Below are 27,424 nucleotides of genomic sequence, written 5' to 3'. Positions count from 1 at the left end.
TAATTCCATGTGAACACATACTAACTTACCTATTTATAAACCCTTGGCTGGTATATGGCTCCTTACATAAGTTGAATGGTTAGCAAGTATACATGTACCAATCAAATACTAGTATAGCCTTTAGAAGAATGCACAATCATAGGACTAGATACTTTGGGAAAATGTCCAGGATGCAGTAAAGTATATCTGAATCCACATGTAATCTTATTTAGGAATTATTTAACCTTGATGTGATTATCAAACACATTTTTTGACTCTGCATTGGAAAATGTACTCAGTGTGCAAGGTGTTTTACTGACATAATAATCAAATTTATTTGAAAATATGATCAAGAAAAGATGTATCACACAAAGGTCTCTGGAACAATGCATGACATTGTGTCAAAATCAGATTTCACGGTTTTCACTATTTATTTTCTCTTTCAATACATGTTTAAGTCATTGTTTTATTGAAAGTAAATAAATTCATAAATAATATTTTATTTTTTTTGGAGGGGCAAAGGGAGCACGGAAACTATTTTTTGTTTAAATATCGGCTTAGAATGATAATGTTGTTATACTGAAAACAATTGATATAGTTATGTACCTGCACCGTTGTCCAAAAGTTCTAGAGTGGTTATCTTTTTGTTCTCATCTTCAATAGTGGCTGTTACGCTCACTCCTGTCACAGGTAATAAACCTTGACTAACCAATACATATACAACCATTGGATTGGGATAAATATTGTCAATACTATTCATATGGGCATCCACAGTTATCGGAGGAGTACTTTCATCTGCGGCCTTAGAGTTCACTATTACGGATACTGCTTGGAATAATATAAATTCATTGCAAATACTGTATTGCCATGATCCCCTCTGAAAAATATAAAACCAGGAATAATTATTTTCCTTAAGTCATATTTCGGGTGTATGGTGTAATGCAGCAGCTTGCTAGCATTACTGTAAATTGTCCAGGATGTGTTTACCATGTACCTTCCCCTTTAACTGACTGGTCACATGACTGTGACATCACACAGGTCCTGTATGCACAGTAAAGCTCTGTACACATGACTGGGACAGCACACAGGACCTATACACACAGCTGACTGATCACATGACTGTGACATCAGCAAGGTCCTGTCAGTATGTGGCTGTCTGTGCACAGCATATATAAACCCTGCTTAATTTGAGACAGGTGTGTTCGGAGTAAGGCGTGAGGCCTGTGCTCCGTGTGCGTGGGACACTGTTTGTGAGAGGCCTAGTGAGGCCGAGTGAAGCCTGGCAGCCTGAAAGGCAAAGACTGGATCCTGTGCAGATGTTAGTGGCCTTGGAAGGCAGCGGCTTTGGAGTGAAGCCTGGTACCTGGAAGGTCGAGCCTGGATCCTGTGTGGATGTCAGTGGCCTTTGAGGGAGAGCCGGCTTGAGTAAGAGTCCTGAAAGGCAGAGCCTGGATCCTGTGTGGATGTCAGTGGCCTTTGAGGGAACGACGGCTAGAGACCCCTACCTGGAAAGCCACAAAGCCACAGTGGTGGCAAGCATAATGGACTGAGACAGCTAAACCCGGCAAAGGTAATACCCTGTGCTATATGGACATTGTGATATGAACATTGCTACTTTATTACCTTGCCGTAAGCTGTAACCTGGAGCAAGTGGGCCTGTGTGCCACTTGGCTCATGAATTGTGATGTGTGTAATATGCCGGTCTGCCACTTGAGAAGCTCCTGGAGGTGATAGGTGTAAACATGCCGGGAGTATACTAAGATGGACTGTGTGACTAGCGGTTTATGCCGAAATAATAAACTGCATTGTGGTGAAAAACGTAAAGACATTGCACGTGTGCATTGATTGACGCAGCGAAGCGAGTTACCCCCAGTATGATGACTAGCGCTGCCTTACACATGGTGGAGAATGCGGGCAACGGCAGCCCGGTTGCTAGTGGCAACGACAACCCGGTTGCTTGCGTTAACGGCACAGGACGACGAGTGTGGATAAAGCATCTTGCGGCAACTCGGCGGGGTTGTGAAGATTGGCATCGCACTCAAACCAGGTTTGCTGTGGCTCGGCGGGGCTCACGAAGTATAAAGCATCTTGCGGCAACTCGGCGGGGTTGCGAAGATTCTCATCGCACTCAAATCCGGTTTTGAGGTGGCTTGGTGGGGCCACGAAAATTTTTCCGGGAGAGCGGTGAAGTGCTAGTGTGAACAGCGTACCGCGATGGCTGTGAGCAAAGCAGCAGATCTTGTCTGGAGCTATTGAGCGGTTGAAGGGCCGGTTGGGACCGGAGCAGGTATTTGGGAAACTTTTACTGGACATGGTGCAGGAACTGCAGGAGCTGTGGGCACCATATGGAATGGTGGCAGTGGACCATTCTATGGACTCTCCGGGGGCGCCAGTGTTGTCCCAGAGTGCCCGGGGAGGTGGTAAGAGATGTTGTGAACTGAGTCCTAAGACTACTGATGATTTTTTATGTAAAAATTACCCTGCCGGTGTGGTTGTTAAAAAGGGGGCAGAGTCTAAAAAAGGGGCGGATTTTCACAAGAGTGTGGAGTGTAGAAAACTGAGAATTGTTACTGGTGGTGGGTTGGTGCCTCCTAAAAATGACATGTGACCGTTGATAACGGGGTAACTCCAGTAGAAGGGGGTGACGTCAAAGTGGGAGGTGACCTGTTAGTCCACAACACCATGGGGAGTGACACAGACCCCGTAGCTGACGGTGACACTACGAAAGTAGAAGGAAAGGTCAGTCAGGAGGGGCTAGACGAGGTGAGAGAGTCCCCATCTCGTAGACGGCGCAAGGGCCACAAAAAGGTTGCTCCTGTAGACTTGGCTGAAAATAAAAATAAAGAGAGGGTAGTACTGTGTGCCTTTGCTTCAAGTGTGGATCCTCCATTAGAGGTAGAAGAGGAGGTGACGTTGCCAGTAGCAACCTCCGGTACGGTACCGAGTCAGAAGGATCTGACAGCCCTGAAAGAGCCAGTCGTGACCAAGAGCTGGAACCTATCGGCCAGCAGGGTCAGAGTGACGGGCAGCAATTATGTGAAAACCTGGGGAACGTGTCCTCAGACCAGTTGATCCTGGAGTCTGAACAGCAGAAAATACACCAGCTTGTGAAGAACTTACAGCGAGATCTAAAGGGAAGCAACGAGGAAATTAACCAGTGGAAGGAAATGTTCTACGCAATTAAGGAGGACCGCCGCAAAATCCAGGAAGAGGTTTTGCAGTTGAAGCTGGAGAAGGAGGCGTGGCAGGATGGTGTTTCTGGACGTGAACAAATCCTAGAACGACTGCGCAAACAGCTCAACCAGGAGCTGTGTGACTCCAAGAAAGAGTGTGGTGAACGCAGTAGGGAACTGCAACAGAGTAAGAGAGTTTATGAGGATCTCCTCAAGGTGAAGGAAAAACTAGAGGAGGATAAGGCGGGTGCAGAGCATGTGCGGCAAGCGGTTGAGACCACTCTGCAAGACACCCGTGAGGAGAATGATGGTCTCTGGGGAAAGACCCTAGATCTGGAAGCTCAGGTGGAGGAGCTACAGATGTCCTGTGATGCTCTCCAGAAGGCGGAGACATACCTTAAGGAAACAGTCAGCAAGATGGAAGCTGAGCGAGACAGGATGGAGGAGTCCATCGGAAAAACCACAGTCCAGGGCCAGGAGTTGACCGCTGGTGATGGGAGGTATGAAGCAGATACCTCCTCGAGTGATGTAGGTTCTGAGGGTTCGGTGGATGTCGGAGCCGAGATAAAGCGGCTCAAGGAGTTGCTACAAACCCAGTGGATGCAAGAGAAGCGTGAGAGACTGGCTATTGAGAGCCGAGTGGGCACATTGGAGACGGAGAGGTCTGAGAGAGCTCTGCTGCTGGAAGAGCAGTTGAAGCAGGAAGAGCTTCAGAGATGGGCCGCTGAGAGGCGAGTAACTGAGCTGGAAGGAGAAGTTTTACAGCTCAAAGGTTGCCTAGCAAAGTGTCACGTGGTGAACGAGGTCTCCTTGGAGAAGGGAAAAGGCAAACAAGTTGCACTTACTCCCTTAGACCATGAGAAGCTGGACCTGAGGAGAGCTAAGAGTATGGTGTTGGAAGATAAAGGTGAAGTGGAGGTGGTCAAGACGAAAAGTTGTGAAGTGGTAGCTGTGAGTCAGCTCAGGGGAAGCATCCAGGGTGAAGAAGCTGGAAGTCAGTTGTCCCTGAAACCTGAGCTGGTTGATCATCTGGAAACCACTGGTGAGACCGAAGCGTCTCGGTACAAGTGCCTCGTAGATGTACCCGAGGACTTGAGGGAAGAGTGCACTTGTGAGTTCGTGCATGAGGAGTTTAAGAAAGCCGTGGGAGCCTGTAAGGTGTACTTGACCTCCGAAGCTAAACAGCTGGTGGTTCTGTCCATGACCGAAGTCACAGTGAAGAGGGTGGCGATCCTAAGTGATATGCATTGGCGATGTATTCGCACGAAGCGGTTTCTCCGGTTGAAGACGGAACAAGCCGTTAGACAACTGGAACTGATGAGGAAAGCTCACAGTATGCGTGAAGAGGTCATCCGGGTGCCTCATGTTCTGGTGAGAAAGCTCATTGGGAGAAGCGGTCGAGCCATGCAGATGATGATCAAGAAGTCTGGTGTGGTGAAAGTAAGCAGTCCCCGTGATCATCAGGACTGGATACCAGACGAAGACAGCATGGTGTCCATCTCTGCTGTAGGAACAGAAGAAAGCCTAGAATATATACGCATGCTGATTGAGTACCGAGTGACCTACCTGCAGGAGGTAGAACAATTGAATCTCGCTAGACTGCGAGTAGATAGACAGCATCATCTGAGCAGCAGAAGATGGAAGCCGTCTAGAAATAGTGAGACCCGACAGAGAAAGGGCCCCCTAAATAACAGAACTGCTACAGCTGGAGTTAGGGACCTTTCAAGATGTCCTGAGAGTAGTGGGCGTGGGTTTAAAGGTAGTGAGACCTCCAGTAACTCAGGTTTGAGCAGCCCATACAAACGACCCCATAGAGGACGGGACAGTACGGAGTCGAACCGGACCTTAGATACCAGGGAATGTGAGTCACACCGCTGTATGACTGACCGCTGGGAGCGGGGGAGGTCTGACAAGATTATGACTGACCGCTGGGAGCAGGGGAGACCTGGCTAGGTTACGACCTAGAAAGGTGACCTGACGAAGTCAGTGACAGTGACAAATGGTAGGTCCCTAAGGAATGGGCTAATGTCATTGACTAAGGTTCCAGGGGCTGAGTAGCACAATTGTAAAGTTCATGGTCTCTATGTGAGCTGGGGGTTATAATGTTATTGTGTATATTATGTGTTCAACCCCACAAGTTTGAACAGAGGGGGGGATATGTAATGCAGCAGCTTGCTAGCATTACTGTAAATGGTCCAGGATGTGTTTACCGGACCATGTACCTTCCCCTTTAACTGATTGGTCACATGACTGTGACATCACACAGGTCCTGTATGCACAGTAAAGCTCTGTACACATGACTGGGACAGCACACAGGACCTATACACACAGCTGACTGATCACATGACTGTGACATCAGCAAGGTCCTGTCAGTATGTGGCTGTCTGTGCACAGCATATATAAACCCTGCTTAATTTGAGACAGGTGTGTTCGGTGTGAGGCGTGAGGCCTGTGCTCCGTGTGCGTGGGACACCGTTTGTGAGAGGCCTAGTGAGGCCGAGTGAAGCCTGGCAGCCTGAAAGGCAAAGACTGGATCCTGTGCGGATGCTAGTGGCCTTGGAAGGCAGCGGCTTTGGAGTGAAGCCTGGTACCTGGAAGGTCGAGCCTGGATCCTGTGTGGATGTCAGTGGCCTTTGAGGGAGAGCCGGCTTGAGTAAGAGTCCTGAAAGGCAGAGCCTGGATCCTGTGTGGATGTCAGTGGCCTTTGAGGGAACGACGGCTAGAGACCCCTACCTGGGAAGCCACAAAGCCACAGTGGTGGCAAGCGTAATGGACTGAGACAGCTAAACCCGGCAAAGGTAATACCCTGTGCTATATGGACATTGTGATATGAACATTGCTACTTTATTACCTTGCCGTAAGCTGTAACCTGGAGCAAGTGGGCCTGTGTGCCACTTGGCTCATGAATTGTGATGTGTGTAATATGCCGGTCTGCCACTTGAGAAGCTCCCGGAGGTGATAGGTGTAAACATGCCGGGAGTATACTAAGATGGACTGTGTGACTAGCGGTTTATGCCGAAATAATAAACTGCATTGTGGTGAAAAACGTAAAGACATTGCACGTGTGCATTGATTGACGCAGCGAAGCGAGTTACCCCCAGTATGATGACTAGCGCTGCCTTACAATGGATAGTGATTATATACAATACAGAAGAACTGTCCTGACTGATTGCTGAATGAGAGATGAAATTGTAAATGTAAATCCTGAAACAACTGCTCTTGAAATAAGAAACCTTATAAAAGTATACATTGAAATCTCCCTAAAACACAATTTTTTTTTCCATTGACATTGGGTGTACATGTACTGTTCATTTATTACCCATAATGTTCTCTCTCGTCCCTTTTTTATGATGTTATTAGTTGCTGAAGGTATGTGTTCTCATTGTGCAGTTTTATACCAACACTGTGTATAATTTGAATATTCATTCATTACCCAGGAATTGTTGAAAGAGAAGTATTAAACTGAATGTTTTTCTTATAGGTATATTCATTGTATGTTTTATTACTGTATAAAAGACATTTTGTGTGTGTTTGAGACTAATATTAATTCATTTTTTGGGTGTTTAAATAAGGAAATAATTGAACATGATTGCGCCCAGGAAGAAGCTAGTATTGTAGGTGAAACACTGGGTGGGGCTAAGTGATTTGCAACACAACAAAGTAGTCATCTAATAGAGGTTTATACTACATGTTCATTTCTGAATTTAACTAATGAACCACTATTTTATACATATATTATCTGGTGGTTTTGCACTATATATTTTGTCATCCTGACAGGTTAAATTGTATGAAGCCGCATGAAGCAAGAAATATCATTTGTTTCGGAACTTAATGGTGGGGCCAGATCTATGTGCTAATTGTGGGTGAACTTGGATGGAAGACCTGCAGAAACCAGCTTAGTTCAAATTCAACTTGCTCATTCTTGAACGGAGAAATGGTGGTGAGTGGGTGGCAACAACCAATTTGGAGATTTATTAAACCTTGGTGTGAAGAGCTACCTATTCTCTATTTGAAATGTATCTTAGAACATTTTGAGATGCTTATAATTTGATATTTGATTTTCAATATTTGTTTTGCTTGACAGCGAATCAGATTTTTTTTTTTTTTGCCACCTGCTATGTCAAGTGCTGAGATACCCTAACAGAACTGAGCTCAACGCTAAGGCCAGATTCACACGGTTAGTATTTGGTAAGTATTTTACATCAGTATTTGTAAGAATATAATAGAAACACATGCATCACTTCTGCATTTTTCACAAGCACCTGGTTTTAGCTTACAAAAACTGATGTAAAATACTAACCAAACATTGAATGTGTGAACATGGCCTAAGAAATGCTAACAGACAGGAACAAACCTACGCATTTTAAACACATAAAGTATCAGAACCAAGCCCAGTATATGGATACCATAACAGAACCAAGCTCAGCACATGAAAACGGTAACTAAACCAAAGTCAGGGCATGGACATGCCAACAGTACAAAGCTCAGAACATTAATTTGCTAAGAAAGCCAAGCTGAAGAGTTGGATAGAATATAACAACCATACTTAGTACTAAGAATTGCAAATAGATTGCTGATAGATGGTAGCAGAACTAAGCTCTAAACCAACATAAGGCAACAAAACCAAGGTCAGTACAGCTGAGCCCACTGCACCCATGATTGATGCTGGCAGTGCATGGGCAGCAAATGCCAGCTGTGTTACGTACGATCACTGCTGTTTAATGTGGCAGTCAATCTCTAAAAGCAGCATTTAAGGCATACGATCCTGGGGGCATACTATTTTGCCACCCATTCTCACCCTCTGTCATGCTTATCCCACCATTGCTGTAATGTTGGTACTCATATGAAAAACAAGTGATCAGACAACAGAAGCTTCAAGCCCACTAAGTGGACTAAAATAATAAAGTAAAAGAAAAATCTTTTGAAGAATATAAAAAAATGTAAAAAATTCAAATCACTAATTTTTAAAGTGTAAAAAGAAACAAACCAAAAAAAGCATATTTTGAATCCCGATGTCCTGAAAAATCCAATCTCTCAAAATATAAAATGATTTAATCCATGTAGTAAATGATATAAGCATAAAAAGTACACATTGTTTTCAGTCACCACACCATCCCCAAAAATTGCAATAAAAAACAATCAAAGATTCGTGCGGTTCAAAAACAATTGACAGCTTACAGAACAAAAACAGCCCTCATGCAGTTCTATCCATTGCATGTTTCTTAACTTTTTTAAACACTTAAACAGAAAAGAAAAGCCTTACAAGTTTGCTAGTCCTACTGACCTGGAAAATCATGTGCCAGAATATTTTTACCAAATAATAAATGCTGTAAAAACAAAACCTTAAAAACAATGGGTGAATTATGTTTTTCTTCACCATTTTACCCCACTTGTAATAATTTTTCCTATTTTCCAGTTCATTGTGTGGTAAAATGATTGGTGCCATTCAAACCTACAATTTATTCCATAAAAATCAAGTCATCATATGGCAATGTCAATGGAAAATTTAAAAAGTTGGGGCTTTTAAAAGATGAGAAAAAAAACAAAACTGCAAAAAATGTTAAATTGATGGTCATGAAAGGGTTAAATGTCATACAACTGTCAAAGACATTTCCAGTTTTCATCATAAATTCAGCAACTCTCTCAAGCAAATCATGTGCAATTGCTCGAGGTAGTTGCAGTATATCCCAAATAAGGTTTGTGCACATCATATTTCGGTGATCTATTCTCAGTTTTCTTAGATTGAAAGGATAATTTAAGTTTTACTCATTGAAAGGGAGTTTACATTTCCTACTTCCCTGAGCAAAACTCAGATCCTCCTTTAATCTAAAAAAAACTGGAGGAGACAATCGATCTCTTAGGGTATGACTCAATAGACTTTTCCATTTGAGACCTCACACTGTGAAAAATTAACAGCTGAAAAAAGTACTTGTAAAAAATGTGTCTGATCCAATGAACAATTCACCTTTTACATTGGTTGAAATCTATGCGACATCTGCTGTCTAAATTGACTTACTGCAGATTTTAAATCCACATGAGAAGTCAATTTATATTACGGAATCTATCCACAGAGCATGAATAAAATTGAGCAAAATCTCAGTTACAACACCCGTAATTTAACAATCAGCAGATATTCTTCTGTGGATTCACTTGTGAAAAATCTGCTTCATGTAAGACCTGTGGTAACTCACCCTCAGAGTCCTAATAGAGAATTACAATGTTGAATAAAAAGTATTATATCTTCCTCATTCAGACACATAGACAATTACTCACACATTAAAGTGCATATTTTCATACACACAAAAACACACACCTTTATAGACATACTTCCAACAATTACAAGCATAGCTTTGGGGTCTGAGGGGTAAAGTTTCTCCTTGTGGAGAGTGAAATGTCAAGTCTGACATGTTATAGTAAGGAAAATTAAAAGAATTAAAAGCCATGCTCCTCTGGGAAATTAAACATACAAAATGTCTCTTCAGAGAGTAAGAGGACTTGAACTCTTGTGCCACTTATTGTAGCAGCGATCCTACAAGTCAACATCAACCCTTCAACAAGCACTACAATATGACTTAGGATAAAAGCCAAACCAGAATCTCAATTTCCAGATACAGTGTTTGCCTCTCGTCAGTGCAAAGTATGAGATCTGATTTGACTAGGTGAGAGGCTCTGGACTAGGGTCTAAGGTAATGTTTCTCCTCATGGAGAGTGACATGTGTGGTTTTGCTTTTATCCTAAGTCATATTGCAAGGCTTGTTTAAGGGTCGATATTGACTTTTAGGCCCGCTGCTTCCAATAGGTGGCACTAGAGTTCAAGTCCTTTTCCTCTGCAGAGACAATTTGCATATTTAATTTTTCAGAGGAGCAGACGAGGGGAAATCTGACGAGGGGCAATCACCCCAAAAAAACATGTCTGCAAATTGAGATTCTGATTTGGCTTTTATCGTAAGTCATATTGCAAGGCTCGTTGAAGGGTTGATATTGGCTTTTAGGCTCGCTGCTTCCAATAGGTTGAACTAGAGTTCAATTCCTCTCCTAAGCATAGTTTTATATACTGTTGTTCTCTTCATGCTAGCACATTTGTACACACATACATCTAGGCATGCCTTTCATACAGTTCTACTCATGCGAGTATGCTTTACATGCATACATCTACACATGCAGTCATGCTTTTACACACATACTTCTACACATGAATTTATGCTTTTTCACTCACACTTCTACACATTCAGGAAGCTTTTACATAGATACTGCAACACGTGCATATATGGTTTTACATACATATTCCTACATGTGCAGGCATGCTTTTACATGGATATTTCTACACATGTAGGCATGCTTTAACACTCATTCATGTACACATACAGTAGTGCTGTAATGCATCTGGGTTAGAACCCTTGAGCCTGTGCTTTGTGGTTGACTTCTCTGTCTGCCGAGCCACAGAAGATACTCCTTTTCTCTGGGTGCTCAGTTTCTGTTATCCTTGCTGGAGTCTGTTTAGGGTAACAGGTGCTTTCATTTACTCATTTTTCGGCCCTATGACCTTTTGAGTGCGGCTGTTATGGGGACGGTTGCAAACAACTTTATTAATAATGGCAAGCAACCGAACCCGGGGTCCGTGATGCAGCCTGGAAGACTGCGGCCGAACACCTTCCGGGTAGAAGGAAAAACAACCAACTGATATATCAATCCCTCCCGTGTTACTGCACACCGGGACAGGAATAGGGATTCGCACTATCTCCGTTAACAGCACGAGAGATGTGCGACAGATAATGTAGCCGTAGCCCTGTTAACTGCACAGAGGCTACGCAGTAGGCGCTAGGACATGTGTGGGATTCACGCCGGCGTATACGTGCTCCCAGCCGGTGTGCTACCGGACTGTGGAGTATCTCTCCACGTGGTTAACAGGGGGTGCCAGGAATAGGGAGTCCGCAGTCTGCTCGGGGTGTATAGCGACCCCCTTGTCGGAGCCAGACTGTCAGACTAAGCTACCTGCCTCCCTCCAGCTAAGGCTGCCTATCCCCCCACTAAACCTGCCTGTTCAAAGCTATAACAGCAAGAGAGCATGTGGAGCCCAAACAAACAAGCATCCACACAGTTACACAACCTCATCTCAATGATCAGAGTGCGCCGCCATGTTTGTGGGCGGGCTATTTAAAGATTAAGCCCTGCCCACCGTCGCGTTATTGGTGACTTCACCCGCGGCCAATCAGGCGGTGCCAGTTCACCGGATCAGCTGACTCCCAAACCACCAATCACGGTCTGCCATATCACGGGCATGCTCAGTGCAGTGCATCCTGGACTTAGGCTGTAGTAGCCCTGTTTCCCTCCGCAACCTATGCTTCACATTGCTAGGAACAAAGACTCAAGAGAAAACTTGTACATCTCATGCACCAGCTAGGCATTGGGACTGACGGCAATGCTGAGCAGCATCTGCCCTGACTGGACTGGAATGGGAGACCACAGAATCCACTGATGATTCTGAACCCATTTCAGATCCAGCAAACGCCTAACAGCGGCTCTATAAACTTTTTTCCTGCTTCAATTTCCTGCTGGTGATAGTCTCTTTTGGATATCCAGCCATACCGTTAGTTTAAGTCAGTTAATGAAAGATCAGCTAGGGTTTATCTCTTTGCAGTTTATGTTCTTTACCCTGCACTAGTGATGATCGAGCATGCTCGTTGCTCAAGATTTATGAGCATGCTCGGGCGAGCACCTATTATCTTCAGCGTGCTCGGGCGTTAAGTTTTCGTCGCTCCGTGAACATGATTATTGACAGCTTTAATACATGTGAGGAATGCTGGAAAAACAGACATTCCTCACATGTATTAAAGCTGTCAAACAGTCACAAATCATGTTCACGGAGTGACGAAAACTTAACGCTCGAGTACGCTGAGGATAATAGGTGCTCGCCCAAGCATGCTTGTAAATCTCGAGCAACGAACATGCTTGATCATCACTACCCTGCACCTATCTTCTGTTTCTTTTGGAAGTAGGCAGATTATTTTTTAACAGTATGTATTTGATCCCTTTGTATTTCTTAGTTTGTTTTACTCACTCTGGGATCTTTTATTTTTTCAGCACACTCTCCCTTCTCTAGGTAATTTGCACTCTGCTCTCTGATTCTTTAGGAGGTTTGTGAAGCTCCCGGCAGCCTTTCAGGCAGCATAGGTCTGAGTTGCCACCATCTAGTCTGTGGTTAGGGCTTTCTCAGCTCATGCAGGAACCACAAGGGACTGCGAGGTCAGGATCTCTAGTCTGTACAGGAACTGGCAGGGTCAGGGCAGTTTTTAGTGTGTTACCTATTTTCCACGAGTGAGTTGCTACACTATCATAACATTATCATCAGCTCACTCCATATTTTGTGTGCTAAGATGCCATCATAGACACTGTGGACACCCTGACCTCACAATCACAGTCCTTGTCTTTAGAGGTGGCAGACATCAAGTGGCAACAACAGCATGCGTTGTCTGCAACTACGCAGGTTCTACTCCACCCAAAAAAAGTTATCTGAGCCTAAGATAAATTTACTGGATTGTTTCGAAGGGGACTGAAGCAAGTTTTCCCTTTTCTTTTTCTTCATGTAACTTGTATTTTCGTCTCCGACCTATTTCATCCGGAGGAGAGAGTCAACATGTGGGCATTGTTCTGTTGTTGCTCCGTGGAGATCCTCAGGCTTGGAAATTTTTTCTTCCTGACTATTCTCCGGTGTTTTCCTCCTTTGATGCTTATTTCTTTGCTCTGAGGCTCATTTATGACTATCCTGATAAAGTTTCTGTTGCTGAATCAATGATCTGCTGGTTGGTTAAGGGAAACTGCAACGTGGAGGATTGCTGCTCTTAGTTCAGACGTTGGGCAGTGGATACCTGGAATGACCCTGCTTTCCGCAGTCAATTCTTCCAGGGTCTTTCTAGCCAGATACAAGATATGATGGTTTATAGTCCCTCCCTGTTGTCCCTGGAAGAGGCCATGTCACTGGCAGTGGGTTTGGACAGACATTTTAGGGATAAGAACACATTTGAGGGTGTTTTAGTGACTTCTCCCTCTCATCCTAATGAGGCCAGAGAACCAATGCAAATTGGGGCCCGCAGAGAGTCCAAGGAGGGATCTGAACTTGAAGCATATGCTCGTTTCTGTCTATACTGGGGGCGGACGGGTCATGTAATGATTCAGTGTTTCAGAAACAATAATGAAATTTGTAAAGGTAAAGAGAAATAAAAAAAATCATTAATTTGTATCTCTGATACATTCTACTGGCTGTTTTTTACTAGTGTCTTTTGCTAACAAATCTGAAGTTATAGTTACCTCCGACGTCATCCGGTCGCTGCCAGTGCTCCGTATCTGTATGTGACGGGTGATGTCGGATCACATGAATTGTGGGTCTGACGTCGCTCGTCGCATGACTCTGATGCAGGCCGGCATTGCTGTGACCACCTGCCTGTCCAGAGACTCTTGCCCACTCACCTGGGAGCGCCCACGTGCTACCCGCCTGCTAGCCCACCTGGAGGCTCTGCCGTCACTTGCCGTGACCACCCGCCTGTCAAGAGACTGATCCCGTCACTTGCCGTGACCTCCTGCCCCTCTACCCAGAGACTGTCCCCATCACCTGCCGTGACCTCCTGCCCGTCTACCCAGAGACTGTCCCTGTCACTAGCCGTGACTACCTGCCCGCCTTCCCTGGGAGCCACCCACTTCCTTACAAGGACTGCCCCTTTGTATAGTTGCACAGAGGTTCCACCTCCCAGACCCGTTACAGTTTGCTCGGGCCATGGAACCCGGTGGCCCCCAGATCTCCGATCTGCACCAGGAAGTCTTACGTCAGAAAACTCAGCAGGAAGTGGTACTGTCCTATCTAGGGTCCGTTAACTCTCGTCTAGGCGCATTGTGTGACTCGTCTTTGTCTACCTCTGGTCCAGCCGTGCCCATTCCTGCGGTACCGCAATCCAGTCCCTTCATGGTACCCGACTATGGACCTCGGCTTCTGGCACCTCCACGCTTTGCCGGCGAACCTACTTTAGCTCAGGGTTTCATAAACCAGTGCACCCTGCACTTTGAGCTATTGGCATACCAGTTCATCTCCGACCGGGCCAAGGTGGCCTTCATCATGTCCCATCTCACTGGGGAGGCACTGGCATGGCTAAATTCCCTGTGGGAGAGAGGGGATCCCCTGGTGTCCGACCTGCCGTCTTTCCTCGCTGCTTTCCGGAAAGTCTTCGATGATCCTGGACGGAAAACCTCTTCTGCCTCCTCTCTGCTACGTCTCCGCCAAGGGAGTCTCACCGTGGGCCAATATGCCATACGGTTCCGCACCTTCGCTTCTGAGCTTGCCTGGGAAAATGAGGCTCTGGTGTCCGTCTTCTGGGAGGGTCTTTCCGGTCGGATTAAGGACGAGTTAGCTGGTCGGGACATTCCTACCACTCTGGATGACCTGGTGTCACTAGCTACCCGGATTGGCATCCGGTTCCAAGAACGTGTCAAAAAGACTGCCTGGGAGAAAGACTTTTCTCGCTCTGCTCCTACTTCCCTGAGACCTGCCTCTCAACCAGTCACTCCGCGGGCGCACTCGCCTGAACCTATGCAGATCGACCAGGCCAAGATGGTCAAATCTCGCCAAGAATCTCGCCGAGCCAAGGGAAGCTGTTTCTATTGTGACAGTATGGAGCACTTCATCCGTTCCTGCCTGGAAAAGCCGGGAAACGCCAGTGTCTAGGACCGCTCGGAGAGGTCGTCCTAGACAAAAGTAAGCCCTCTTTTTCTCTGACTTTACCGGTCTCTATTGCTTGGGGAGAAAACCGTCACATTGAACTCACCCACCTGGATTCTGGAGCTGCTGGAAACCTCATCTCCCAGTCTTTGGTAGAGAGATACTGTATTCCCACCAAGTCCCTGGCTGAACCATTGTCAGTCGCCTCCGTGGATGGAAGACTTCTCCCGGAGACCATCCTGCTCATCACTGAACCCATAACCCTGCAGGTGGGAATGCTGCACTCAGAGGAAATCTCATTCCATTTGCTGTCCGGACTTTCTCACTCCCTGTTGCTAGGTCTACCTTGGCTCCAGACACACGAACCCGTATTGAACTGGCGATCCGGTGAAGTACTCCGGTGGGGTCCAGACTGCCATAGGACCTGCCTGGTTCCGGTCCGCCCAGCTCGCCCTCCGCCTACTCCAGCTAATTTACCAGGTCTCCCGACTCCTTACTGGCCCTATGCGGACGTCTTCGGTAAGAAGGAAGCAGAGACGTTGCCACCCCATAGGCCATATGACTGCCCAATCGACCTGGTACCTGGCGCCACTCCTCCCCGTGGGCGTATCTACCCGTTGTCTGCAGCCGAGACCTGGGCCATGTCTGAGTACATTGAAGAGAATCTGGCTAGGGGATTTATCTGAAAATCTACCTCCCCGGCTGGAGCCGGATTCTTCTTTGTCAAAAAGAAAGACGGCTCGCTACATCCCTGTATTGACTACAGAGGACTCAATCTCATCACAGTAAAAAACAAATACCCCCTGCCGCTCATCTCCGAATTCTTTGACCGTCTCAAGGGCGCCAGGATCTTCTCCAAGCTGGATCTACGAGGAGCATATAACCTGGTCTGTATCCGTCAAGGAGACGAGTGGAAGACGGCATTCAATACCCGGGACGGTCACTGAGTACCTTGTGATGCCCTTTGGTCTCTGTAACGCCCCCGCTGTCTTTCAAGAGCTGGTCAATGACATCTTCCGTGACCTCCTGTACTCCTGCGTAGTGGTATACCTGGACGATATCTTGGTCTTCTCTCCGGATCTCCCCACACACCGAAGGGATGTTCGTCAGGTCCTGCTTAGGCTTCGGCAGAAACACCTCTATGCCAAATACGAGAAGTGCCTCTTCGACCAGACCTCCCTACCGTTCTTGGGCTATGTCATCTCCCAGACAGGTCTGCAAATGGATCCCGAGAAGCTCTCTTCCATTCTAAAATGGCCTCGTCCTGAAGGTTTGAAGGCGATACAGCGATTCTTGGGCTTCGCTAATTACTATCGTCTTTTCATCCCACACTTCTCGTCTCGGACTGCTCCCATATCTGCACTTACCCGTAAGGGGGCAAATCCCAAGATATGGTCTCCTGAAGCCGAGGAGGCCTTCCTTTCCTTAAAGAAAGCCTTCGCCTCTGCTCCCGTCCTGCACCGTCCGGACTGTAATAAATAATTCTACCTGGAGGTTGATGCCTCCTCCTCCGGAGCCGGAGCGGTACTCACCCAAAAATCTTCTACTGGGAGAATGGTAACCTGCGGCTTCTTCTCCGAAATCTTCTCCTCGTCTGAGCGCAACTACTCCATAGGAGACCGTGAATTGCTAGCCATCAAATTGGCACTGGGGGAGTGGCGCTATCTGCTTGAAGGGGCCCTTTATCCAGTAATTATCTACACGGATCACAAAAACCTGGCATATCTCCAAAATGCCCAGAGACTCAATCCTCGCCAGGCCCGGTGGTCGTTTGTTTTTTGCCCGCTTTGACTTCATTCTTCATTTCCGTCCGGCGGACAAGAAGGTCAAAGCTGATGCCTTGTCCCAGTCCTTCCTGTCCTCCGATCAAGAGGAGGAGCCTACGCACATCATCGACTCCTCCAAGGTGATGAATGTGGTCCCCTTGGATCTGACTCGTCTCCCACTCGGTAAGACGTTTGTAGCTGTACCAGATCGGGAGAGGGTTCTTCGCTGGGGACATTCTTCTAAACTAGCTGGCCATGCTGGCCAAAAGAAGACCTTCCAACTCATTACCCGGCATTACTGGTGGCCTACCCTGCGTAAGGACGTGGTAGACTTCGTCGCGGCCTGCTCATCCTGTGCCCGTAACAAAGTTCCCAGACATCTACCAGCCGGCCATCTCCTGCCCCTTCCCGTGCCTGCTGCTCCTTGGCAGCACATTGCTATGGACTTTATCACCGATCTTCCTATTTCTGCCGGTTGTACAGTCATTTGGGTTGTCGCTGACCGCTTTTCTAAGATGGCCGACTTCATTCCCCTGCCTGGTCTCCCATCTGCACCCGAGCTGGCTAAAGACTTTATCTGCCACATCTTCCGTCTCCATGGCCTGCCCCTCCACATCGTGTCGGATCGTGGGGTTCAGTTCACCTCACGCTTCTGGAGAGCCACATGTAAGCTGCTGGACATCACTCTGGACTTCTCCTCCGCTTACCACCCACAGTCCAATGGTCAAGTGGAGCGGATCAGTCAGATCCTGACCAGTTACCTCCGGCACTTCGTTAATGCACACCATTTGGACTGGGTGGATCTCCTACCATGGGCCGAATTCTCTTACCATAACCATGAGAGCGAATCGTCTTCCAAATCCCCGTTCTTTATAGTCGGTGGCCAACATCCCCGGATTCCACTTCCTGTCTCCGTTTCTGTGGACAACCAGCTGCGGAGTCTCTTGTCAGCGAATTTTCTTCTATTTGGGAGAGTACCAGGTCCGCTCTTCTTCTGTCCTCTGAGTGGATGAAGAGATATGATGATAAGAGACGTCTGGATCCGCCTTAATTCCGTCCGGGAGACAAGGTTTGGCTCTCTTCCAAACATGTGCAGTTCAAAGTACCCTCCTTCAAGTTGGGCCCTCGATTCATCGGTCCCTTCAAAGTCCTCAGGCAAATTAACCCTGTGGCCTACAAATTAAAACTCCCAGCCACCCTACGGATTCCCAACTCCTTCCACGTATCTCTCCTCAAAACCCGTTGTCTTTAACTCTTTTTCCAATAATCCAGGTGCCCCTCCTGCTCCGGTTTCCGCTGATGACGTCTTTCAGGTAGAGAGTATTCTGGCCTCCAAGAGGGTAAGAGGAAAGACTTTTTTTCTGGTAGATTGGAAGGGGTTTGGTCCTGAGGAGAGAACTTGGGAACCCAGGGAGAACATCAATGCCCCGCTTCTCCTTGAAAAATTTCTTTCTGGACAAAAAAAGAGGGGGCCTAAAGGGGGGGGTACTGTAGCATCGGCGTCTCTGCCCCGTACTAGGCAGAAACGCTGTCCCTCTCACCTCCCTGCTCCTGGCGCGGCGTCCTCCAGCGCTTCTCTCCCCGCTGCTTCCGGCACGCGCTCCTTCCCCGGCAGTGTGCTTAGGGCGCACGCGCGGTCCCCTTCTCTTAAAGGGACCGCGCGTGCCGTCCTAAGGAGTCCCCGGCCAATTGCCGGAGGACCTCCCATATATAAGGCACCTCCTCCAAAATGGAGGTGCCCGAGCAATGTTGTTGCAAAGCCTGTCAACTCTGCTTCAGCCCTCAGGTCCCGTTACCAGATACCTGCCAGTCACCTGCCAGATTCCTGCTTGATATCTGCCTGATACCTGCTTGATATTTGCCTACCTGCTTGCAATCCTGTGGTCCGACAGTCTGCCTACCAGCACCTGCCAGTCTGTCTATGGATCGGTTTGCCCACTCACCTGGGAGCGCTCACCTGCTACCTGCCCACTAGCCTACCTGGAGGCTCTGCCGTCATGTGCCGTGACCACCTGCCTGTCCAGAGACTCTTGCCTGCTCACCTGGGAGCGCTCATCTGCTACCTGCTTGATAGCCTACCTGGAGGCTTAGCCGTCACTTGCTGTGACCACCTGCCTGTCCAGAGACTCTTGCCCGCTCACCTGGGAGCGTCCACCTGCTACCTGCCTGCTAGCCTACCTGGAGGCTTAGCCGTCACTTGCTGTGACCACCTGCCTGTCCAGAGACTCTTGCCCGCTCACCTGGGAGCGCCCACCTGCTACCTGCCTGCTAGCCTACCTGGAGGCTCTGCCGTCACTTGCCGTGACCACCCGCCTGTCAAGAGACTGATCCCGTCACTTGCCGTGACCTCCTGCCCCTCTACCCAGAGACTGTCCTCGTCACCTGCCGTGACCTCCTGCCCGTCTACCCAGAGACTGTCCCCGTCACTAGCCGTGACTACCTGCCCGCCTTCCCTGGGAGCCACCCACTTCCTTACAAGTACTGCCCCTTTGTATAGTTGCACAGAGGTTCCACCTCCCAGACCCGTTACACCGGCGTCCTTTTTAAACACCACCACTGTTCATTTCTCATGACAAAGGCAGCCCCAAAATGCGTGTTGGGGCGGGCGCGCTGACACTGAGCACATTGTACTCTCATCCCTGCATCCCAGGTATTTATTTTTGTGTAGAGTGACCTGTGATCTTTTTGATATAGGCCAATGAGACCCAATATGCGTATATAGATATATGTATGCCTTAATTTACTATGATCATGCCATGACTTACTGATATAGTATTCAAGAAATTTCTTGTCTACATACATACAGTATATATAGTGGGTACGGAAAGTATTCAGACCCCTTTAAATTTTTCACTCTTTGTTTCATTACAGCCATTTGGTAAATTCTAAAAAGTTTAAAAAAATTTCTCATTAAAGTACACTCTGCACCCCATATTGACAGAAAAAAAACAGAAATGTAGAAATTTTTGCAAATTTATTAAAAAAGAAAAACTGAAATATCACATGGTCATAAGTATTCAGACCCTTTGCCCAGTATTGAGTAGAAGCACCCTTTTGAGGTAGTATAGCCATGAATCATCTTGGGAATGATGCAACAAGTTTTTCACACCTGGATTTCGGGATCCTTTGCCATTCTTTCTTGCAGATCCTCTCCAGTTCCATCAGGTTGGATGGTGAACGTTGGTGGACAGCCATTTTCAGGTCTCTCCAGAGATGCTTAATTAGGTTTAGGTCAGGGCTCTGGCTGGGCCAGTCAAGAATGGTCACAGAGTTGTTCTGAAGCCACTCCTTTGTTATTTTAGCTGTGTGTTTAGGGTCATTGTCTTGTTGGAAGGTGAACCTTCGGCCAAGTCTGAGGTCCAGCACACTCTGGAAGAAGTTTTCATCCAGGATATCTCTGTACTTGGCTGCATTCATGTTTCCTTCCATTGCAACCAGTCGCCCTGTCCCTGCAGCTGAAAAACACCCCCATAGCATGATACTGCCGCCACCATGTTTCACTGTTGGGATTGTATTGGGTAGGTGATGAGCAGTGCCTGGTTTTCTCCACATATACCACTTAGAATTATCATCAAAAATTTATATATTCCTTTCATCAGACCAGAGAATCTTATTTCTCATATTCTGGGAGTCCTGCATGTGTTTTTGAGCAAGCTCTCTGCGGGCTTTCATATGTCTTGCACTGATGAGAGGCTTCCATCGGGCCATGCTGCCATAAAGGCTTGACTGGTGGAGTGCTGCAGTGATAGTTGACTTTATGGAACTTTCTCCCATGTCCCTACTGCATCTCTGGAGCTCAGCCACAGTGATCTTGGGGTTCTTCGTTAACCTCTCTCACCAAGGCTCTTCTCCCATGATTGCTCAGTTTGGCTTGATGGCCAGGCCTTGGAAGACTTCTGATGGTCCCAAACTTCTTCCATTTAAGGATTACGGAGGTCACTGTGCTCTTAGGAACCTTGAGTACTGCAGAAATTCTTTTGTAACCTTGGCCAGATCTGTGCCTTGCCACAATTATGTCTCTGAGCTCCTTGGGCAGTTCCTTTGAGCTCATGATTCTCATTTGGTCTGACATGCACTGTGAGCTGTGAGGTCTTAGATAGACAGGTGTGTGCCTTTCCAAATCAAGTCCTATCCTCCAGTGAAGGAGTAGAACCATCTCAAGGAGGATCACAAGGAAATGGACAGGATGTGACTTAAATATGAGTGTCTGAGCAAAGGGTCTGAATATTTATGACCATGTGATATTTCAGTTTTTCTTTTTTAATAAATTTGCAAAAAATTCTACATTTCTGTTTTTTTTTTAGTCAAGATGGGGTGTAGAGTTTACTTAAATGAGAAAAAAATGAACTTTTTAGAATTTACCAAATGGTTGCAATGAAACAAAGAGTGAAAAATTTAAAGGGGTCTGAATACTTTCCGTACCCACTGTATTAATATGAGATGCATATATGGATATATTTAGTACATATGGGATATGCTGACATCTTGTCATTGTATGGTGATTTATATGTGGTTCCAGTGTTGGGCGCCCTTTGCGCACACAGTTACTTGAACATTCTTTCCCCATTCCCCTTGAGTATTACTGTTCAATAAAAATTTACCTTTTACATAAAATTATATAGCTTCTTGATCGTCATTTTTGTGGTTTCTATATTTATAGGTCTCATGATTGTGCTATTGAATTTGTCCCAGATGCCAAATTGCCTAAATCTCGTGTGTTTAACCTTTCTCTTCCTGAAAGAGATGCCTTGAAACAGTATATTCAAAAGAGTCTCTCCAAGGGTCACATAATGCCTTCCCCATCACCAGTGGCCGTGGGTTTTTTCTTTGTTAAGAAAAAAGATGGAGATTTGCATAACTATTTGGATTTTACAGAGATTAATAAGATGACTGTACGTAATCCATATCCATTACGTGTTGTTCCTGATCTGTTTAATCAACTAGCAGAGGCCAAGTGTTTTTCTAAATCTGGATCTGAAAGGAGCATTTAACTTTATACATGTTTGCCAAGTGGAAGACTGCTTTCAATACACCTGAGGGTCACTTTGAAAATTTGGTGATGCCATTCAGTTTGACCAATGCTCCCGCAGTGTTTCAGAACTTCATAAATTATATTTTTTCTTCTTTGTGGGTAAATTTGTAGTGATATACATGGATGATATCTTGATTTACTCAGGTTCTCGTGATGAGCATTGGGAGAAAGTTCAACAGGTGCTTCAGGTTCTGTGTGACAATCATTTGTTTGCCAAGCTAGCAAAGTGTCAATTTGAGGTGCAGAAGATTCAGTTTTTGAGTCATTTGGTTTCTGCTAAAGGTTTTCAGATAGAGCCCGTTAAGGAACAGACTGTCATTGATTGGGTACAACCTACTAATCTTAAAGCTTTACAGATGTTCTTAGGTTTTGCTATTTATTATCATAGGTTCATTAAGAACTTTTCAGTTATAGTCAAACCTCTTACTAATATGACTAAGAAGGGTACTGAATTTTCCTCTAGCTCTACTGACACTGTTAAAGCTTTTGCTGCTCTCAAGACAGCTTTTTCTAAAGCTCCTATCCTCAGTCACCCCGATGTTGATTTGCCTTTTGTGGTTGAGGTAGACAACTCTTCTGTGGGGATGGGTTCTGTTGTTTCACAGAAGGATGGTTACTTTCATCCTCATGCTTTTTTATCTCAGAAATTTTCAGAAGCCAACTATCATATAGGCGATCGGAAACTCTTGGCTGTTATGAGAGCTTTCGAGGAATGGGGGCATTAGTTGGAGGGGGCTAGGCATAGAGTAATGGTCTTTACTGATCACAAAAATTTACTGTATGTTGATACCGCTAAGTGGTTGTGACGCGCCCCCTGGGCCTGTGCTGTGCAGGGGGATACCCGGAGCCAGATCGCTGGGATGCTGGGGGTTGTAGTTCTCCGTGGCGGTGACCCGGTCCGTGCCCAGGGCGGTCAAACCAGTGGTGGTCTTAAGTAATAACAATGTCCGACTACGCCACCCGTGGATTGCGGTCAGTGGGGACCGCCGCTGCGCTGCCGACCGCTGAGGCTGATGTTGTTTGCGCAGCCGAGTATGGGATAACTCCCCACGGGAGAAGTATTGCCTCAGGGCAGCTAATGTGGATGATGGGAGTGATGGTGTGAGCGTCCCAGTAGTAATGGTGCTGGTGCGGCAAGGACTCACAGAGACGTGTGGTGCAGTTCAGGGTCTTTACTGATGGTATAAAGCAGACCCTCCCGGGAGTACTGGTTAGCAGTAGGGGCCTGGTCAGTCTGTGAGCAAGCAGGATCTCCCCTGGCCAGGTGGAGTTGTAGGCCTCCCCGACTATCTGCACTCTTTCCTGGCTACCTTGCTCTATGCAGGTAGAAGTAGCCCACGTCCCTGAGTATACTGTGTGGTGCTCACCCATATGGCCGGTGACTTGGGGCCTTCCGTCAGCCTTCGCTTCACGATGGCGGTGCTGGTCCCTTGCTTGTGACCGTGCCTTCGGGTTTCTAAGGCCAGAGGACATGGAATCCCCTGCTGGTTGGATTCTGCTGCTGGACCTGGATGTCCCCACAGCCTCGGACTCCGTATCCGGGTTAGTGTCTTCAGCCAAGGCGAGCTTTCTAGCTTCCAGCCTCTGGCACTCGCTCCTGCTCCTACAGAGCTCCTGTTGTAACTTTCCCTGTGTCTGGAACTGTCCTCTGACTGCTCTGCTTGTTCTGCAGGCTCTGTCTGACCTAATCCCGCCCCAGACCCAGTTTATAAGGGCAGATTCCTCCCCTCCCAGGTCTGGGTGGGCCGTGTTGCATGCTTAGGGCTCCTGACCAGATAAACCTCCCACTTGCTCTCAGACACAATATCTCTATTATTGTGGTAACCAGACCCCTGGGGATCCACATTCCCCCCTAGTAAATTTTAGTACTCCGGGACTAAACACATTTTTTTAAAGAAACATAAATACAGGGTATAACAATAATACAATAACATATTTACAAGAAGCTTTAGTTCTTTAAAGGTCACGGCGTGTCCGCAACCGGGTGTCCATATCACCCAAGGTGAAGTTTTAAGCGAAGTAGGGGACCTGTCCAAAGCAAACCCCTTGCGTTGGCCCTGGGCGTGGCTGCAAGGCTGGAGCTAACTACTTTGGGCCGCAAGTAGGCCACGCCAGACAGGTTTTCTTTTCCGCGGCCGTCTTCGCAGGAGGCACCAAGGTGCAACTATCTACAAGCATTGTTCCGGTTATCCAGTGTCCATAACCTGTTAGTCCAAATAAATCTGCAGGGTAACTGAGAAACATAATTAATAACAGGCGACAAACATAAACCAAAAACATTTTCAAGCAACAAGTAAATTTACAGTGCATTAGTTTAGATTCTCCAGCGAGCGGGCATCTGACCTCTAGTGACTCTAGTGGATCTACGGAGCTCACTAACTGGTCCTGCACTACAGGGTGTAGGAGGTGTTATGGGTAAGCTGGGCAGCTGTCTGCACACTCTTTGGCTTACTAGGGGCACAGCAGGCTCACTACTAGCAGAGGGTTGATTCTCCTGGGCTGCTGGTGTGGATTCTTTTGCCTCCTGGGCCGGCTGCTCTTCCAGCTCTACCTGGTCTTCTGTAGGCACTTGAAGTGCTGGCTGGAGAAAGGTGAGGACGGGCACCACGATAGCGTTGTTTACTTGTGTCCAGGACCGGGGAAAGTCTCTGAGTACGGTGCTGATCATTTCCTCCTTTTCCTCTACGGGTTGAGGGTCTTCCTGATCTTCATCCGTGCTTTGCAACTTCTCGGGGCACTTTTTCAGGTGGTCTCTGGAGACAGTGGCTGTGGTCTCTCCTCCATCCTTGCTGATGACGTACACCTTTGGATTATTGTGGCTTAAGGGCAGTACGGTGTACGGGTCCTTTTCCCACTGATCGTCCAACTTATGGAGCCACCTTTTTCTTTTCAAGACCTGCTCTCCAGGTACCAGGGGAACAGCGGGAGCATGTTGGTTATTGTAACGGGTCTGGGAGGCGGAACCTCTGAGCTACTATACAAGGGGGCGGTCCTTGTAAGGAAGCAGGTGGTGACCAGGGAAGACGGGCAGGTAGTCACAGCAGGTGACCGGGACAGTCTCTGGGTAAACGGACAGGTGGTCACGGCAAGTGACCGGGACAGTCTCTGGGTGAACGGGCAGGAGGTCACGGCAAGTGACCGGAGCAGTCTCTGGATAAAGGGTAGGTACGACCTGTGATGGCTGAGCCTCCAGGTAGGCTAGCAGGCAGATGGTAGATGTGTGCTCCCAGGTGAGCAAGCTAGAGTCTCTGGATAAACGGGTGGTCACAGCATGTGACGGCGGAGCCTCCAGGTAGGCCAACAGACAGGCAGCAGATGAGCGCTCCCAGGTGAGCGGGCAGTAGTCTCTGGAATGGCAGGTGGTCACAGCACGTGACGGCGGAGCCTCCAGGTAGGCCAACAGATAGGCAGCAGATGAGCGCACCCAGGTGAGCGGGCAGGAGTCTCTGGAATGGCAGGTGGTCACAGCACGTGACGGCGGAGCCTCCAGGTAGGCTAGCAGGCAGGTAGCAGATGTGCGCTCCCAGGTGAGCGGGCAGGAGTCTCTGGAATGGCAGGTGGTCACAGCACGTGATGGCGGAGCCTCCAGGTAGGCTAGCAGGCAGGTAGCAGATGTGCGCTCCCAGGTGAGCGGGCAAGCTGGTCCATAGACAGACTGACAGGAGTAGGAAGGCAGACCGTCAGACCTCAGGCTAGCAACCAGGTAGGAGGAATGTCAGGCAGGAAACAGACAGCAAACTGTCAGGTTTCTGGCAGGTAACTGGCAGGTAACTGGCAACGGGACCTGAGGGCTGAAGCAGAGTAGTGAACAGTGCAACAACATTGCTCGGGCACCTCCATTTTGGAGGAGGTGCCTTATATATGGTGAAGTCCTCCGGCCATTGGCCGGGGACTCCTTAGGACGGCGCGCGCGGCCCCTTTTAGAGGGAGGGAGCGCGCGCGCCCTAAGCACAGTGGCCGGGAAGGAGCGCGCGCTGCCAGCAGAGCGGGAGGAGGACGCCGGGCTCGAAGCAGAGGGGTGAGGGGAACAGCGTCCCTGCCTAGCAGAGGGCAGGGACGCCGGCGCTACAGTACCCCCCCCTTTAGGCCCCCCCTTTTTTAGGCCAGAGAGAAATTTAGCTAGGATGAGAGGGGCATGGATGTTCTCCCGGGGCTCCCACATTCTCTCTTCAGGACCAAACCCCTTCCAATCTACTAGAAAAAAGGTCTTCCCTCTTACCCTTTTGGTGGCCAGAATGTTCTCTACCTCAAATTCGTTTTCAGCGGAAACCGGAGCAGGAGGCGTACCTATAGACTTGGAAAAAGAGTTAAGTACCACAGGTTTGAGGAGAGATACATGGAAGGAGTTAGGGATCCGCAAGTTGGCCGGGAGTTTCAATTTATAGGCCACCGGGTTGATCTAACTGATGACCTCCAGAGGACCGATGAACCGAGGCCCTAACTTATAGGAAGGAATCTTGAGCCGGACATACTTGGACGAGAGCCAGACGTTATCTCCTGGATGGAATTGAGGAGGATCCAGACGTTTTTTGTCAGCATGTCTTTTCATACGCTCGGATGACAGAAGGAGTGCGGACCGGGTACTCTCCCATATGGAGGAAAATTTGTTAACAAGAGATTCCGCAGCCGGATTGTCCACCGAGGTGGAGACGGGAAATGGGATCCGAGGATGCTGACCGAAGACAACAAAAAACGGGGATTTGGAGGAAGATTCGCTCTCGTGATTGTTGTAAGAAAATTCGGCCCATGGCAGGAGATCCACCCAGTCTGAATGGTGGGCATTAACGAAGTGCCGAAGGTAACTGGTCAGGTTCTGATTGATCCGCTCCACTTGACCATTAGACTGTGGGTGGTAAGCGGAGGAGAAGTCCAGGGTGACGTCTAGCAGTTTACAAGTGGCTCTCCAGAAGCGTGAGGTGAACTGTACCCCACGATCCGACACTATGTGGAGGGGCAGTCCATGAAGACGCAAGATGTGGCGGATAGTCTTTAGCCAGCTCGGGTGCAGACGGGAGGCCTGGCAGGGGAACGAAATGAGCCATCTTGGAAAAGCGGTCAGCGACCACCCAAATGACCGTACAACCAGCAGAGACGGGGAGATCAGTTATAAAGTCCATTGCTATATGCTGCCAGGGGGCAGCAGGTACTGGGAGCGGAAGGAGGCGACCGGCTGGCAGATGTCTCGGAACCTTGTTGCGGGCGCAGGACACACAGGCAGAAACAAAGTCTATTATGTCCTTGTGCAGGGTAGGCCACCAGTAGTGTCGGGTAATAAGCTGGAGGGTCTTTTTCTGACCGGCGTGGCCAGCTAGTTTAGACGAGTGACCCCAGTGTAGGATCTTCTCCCGATCAGGTACTGATACGAACGTCTTACCGGGAGGGAGACGATTTAGACTCACGGGAGCCACCTGCATTACTCTGGCGGGATCGATGATGTGTTTCGGTTCCTCCTCGAGATCAGACACCAGAAAGGATCGGGACAAGGCGTCCGCCTTGATGTTTTTGTCAGCCGGGCGAAAATGAAGAATAAAATCAAAGCGAGCAAAAAACAAGGACCACCAAGCTTGGCGCGGGTTAAGTCTCTGGGCATGCTGGAGGTAAGCCAAGTTCTTGTGGTCAGTGTAAATTATTACCGGGTGAAGAGCCCCTTCGAGCAGGTAACGCCACTCCTCCAATGCCAGCTTGATGGCCAATAACTCTCGATCTCCTATGGAATAGTTGCGCTCAGAAGAGGAGAAGAGTTTGGAGAAGAAGCCACAAGGTACCATTC

The 27,424-nt window shown here is 47.8% G+C and overlaps 1 pseudogene; it reads right to left on the bottom strand.

Moving 5' to 3' along the window:
- LOC141157692 (calcium-activated chloride channel regulator 1-like) overlaps window positions 1–27,424 on the bottom strand; it is a 310,073-nt pseudogene that overhangs the window by 46,016 nt on the left and 236,633 nt on the right.

The sequence above is a fragment of the Phyllobates terribilis genome, unplaced genomic scaffold (assembly GCF_046119375.1).
Source record: "Phyllobates terribilis strain yellow unplaced genomic scaffold, ASM4611937v1 Scaffold_8__6_contigs__length_399053987, whole genome shotgun sequence".
NCBI lineage: Eukaryota > Metazoa > Chordata > Amphibia > Anura > Dendrobatidae > Phyllobates > Phyllobates terribilis.
This window is presented reverse-complemented; position numbering and strand designations above follow the sequence as displayed.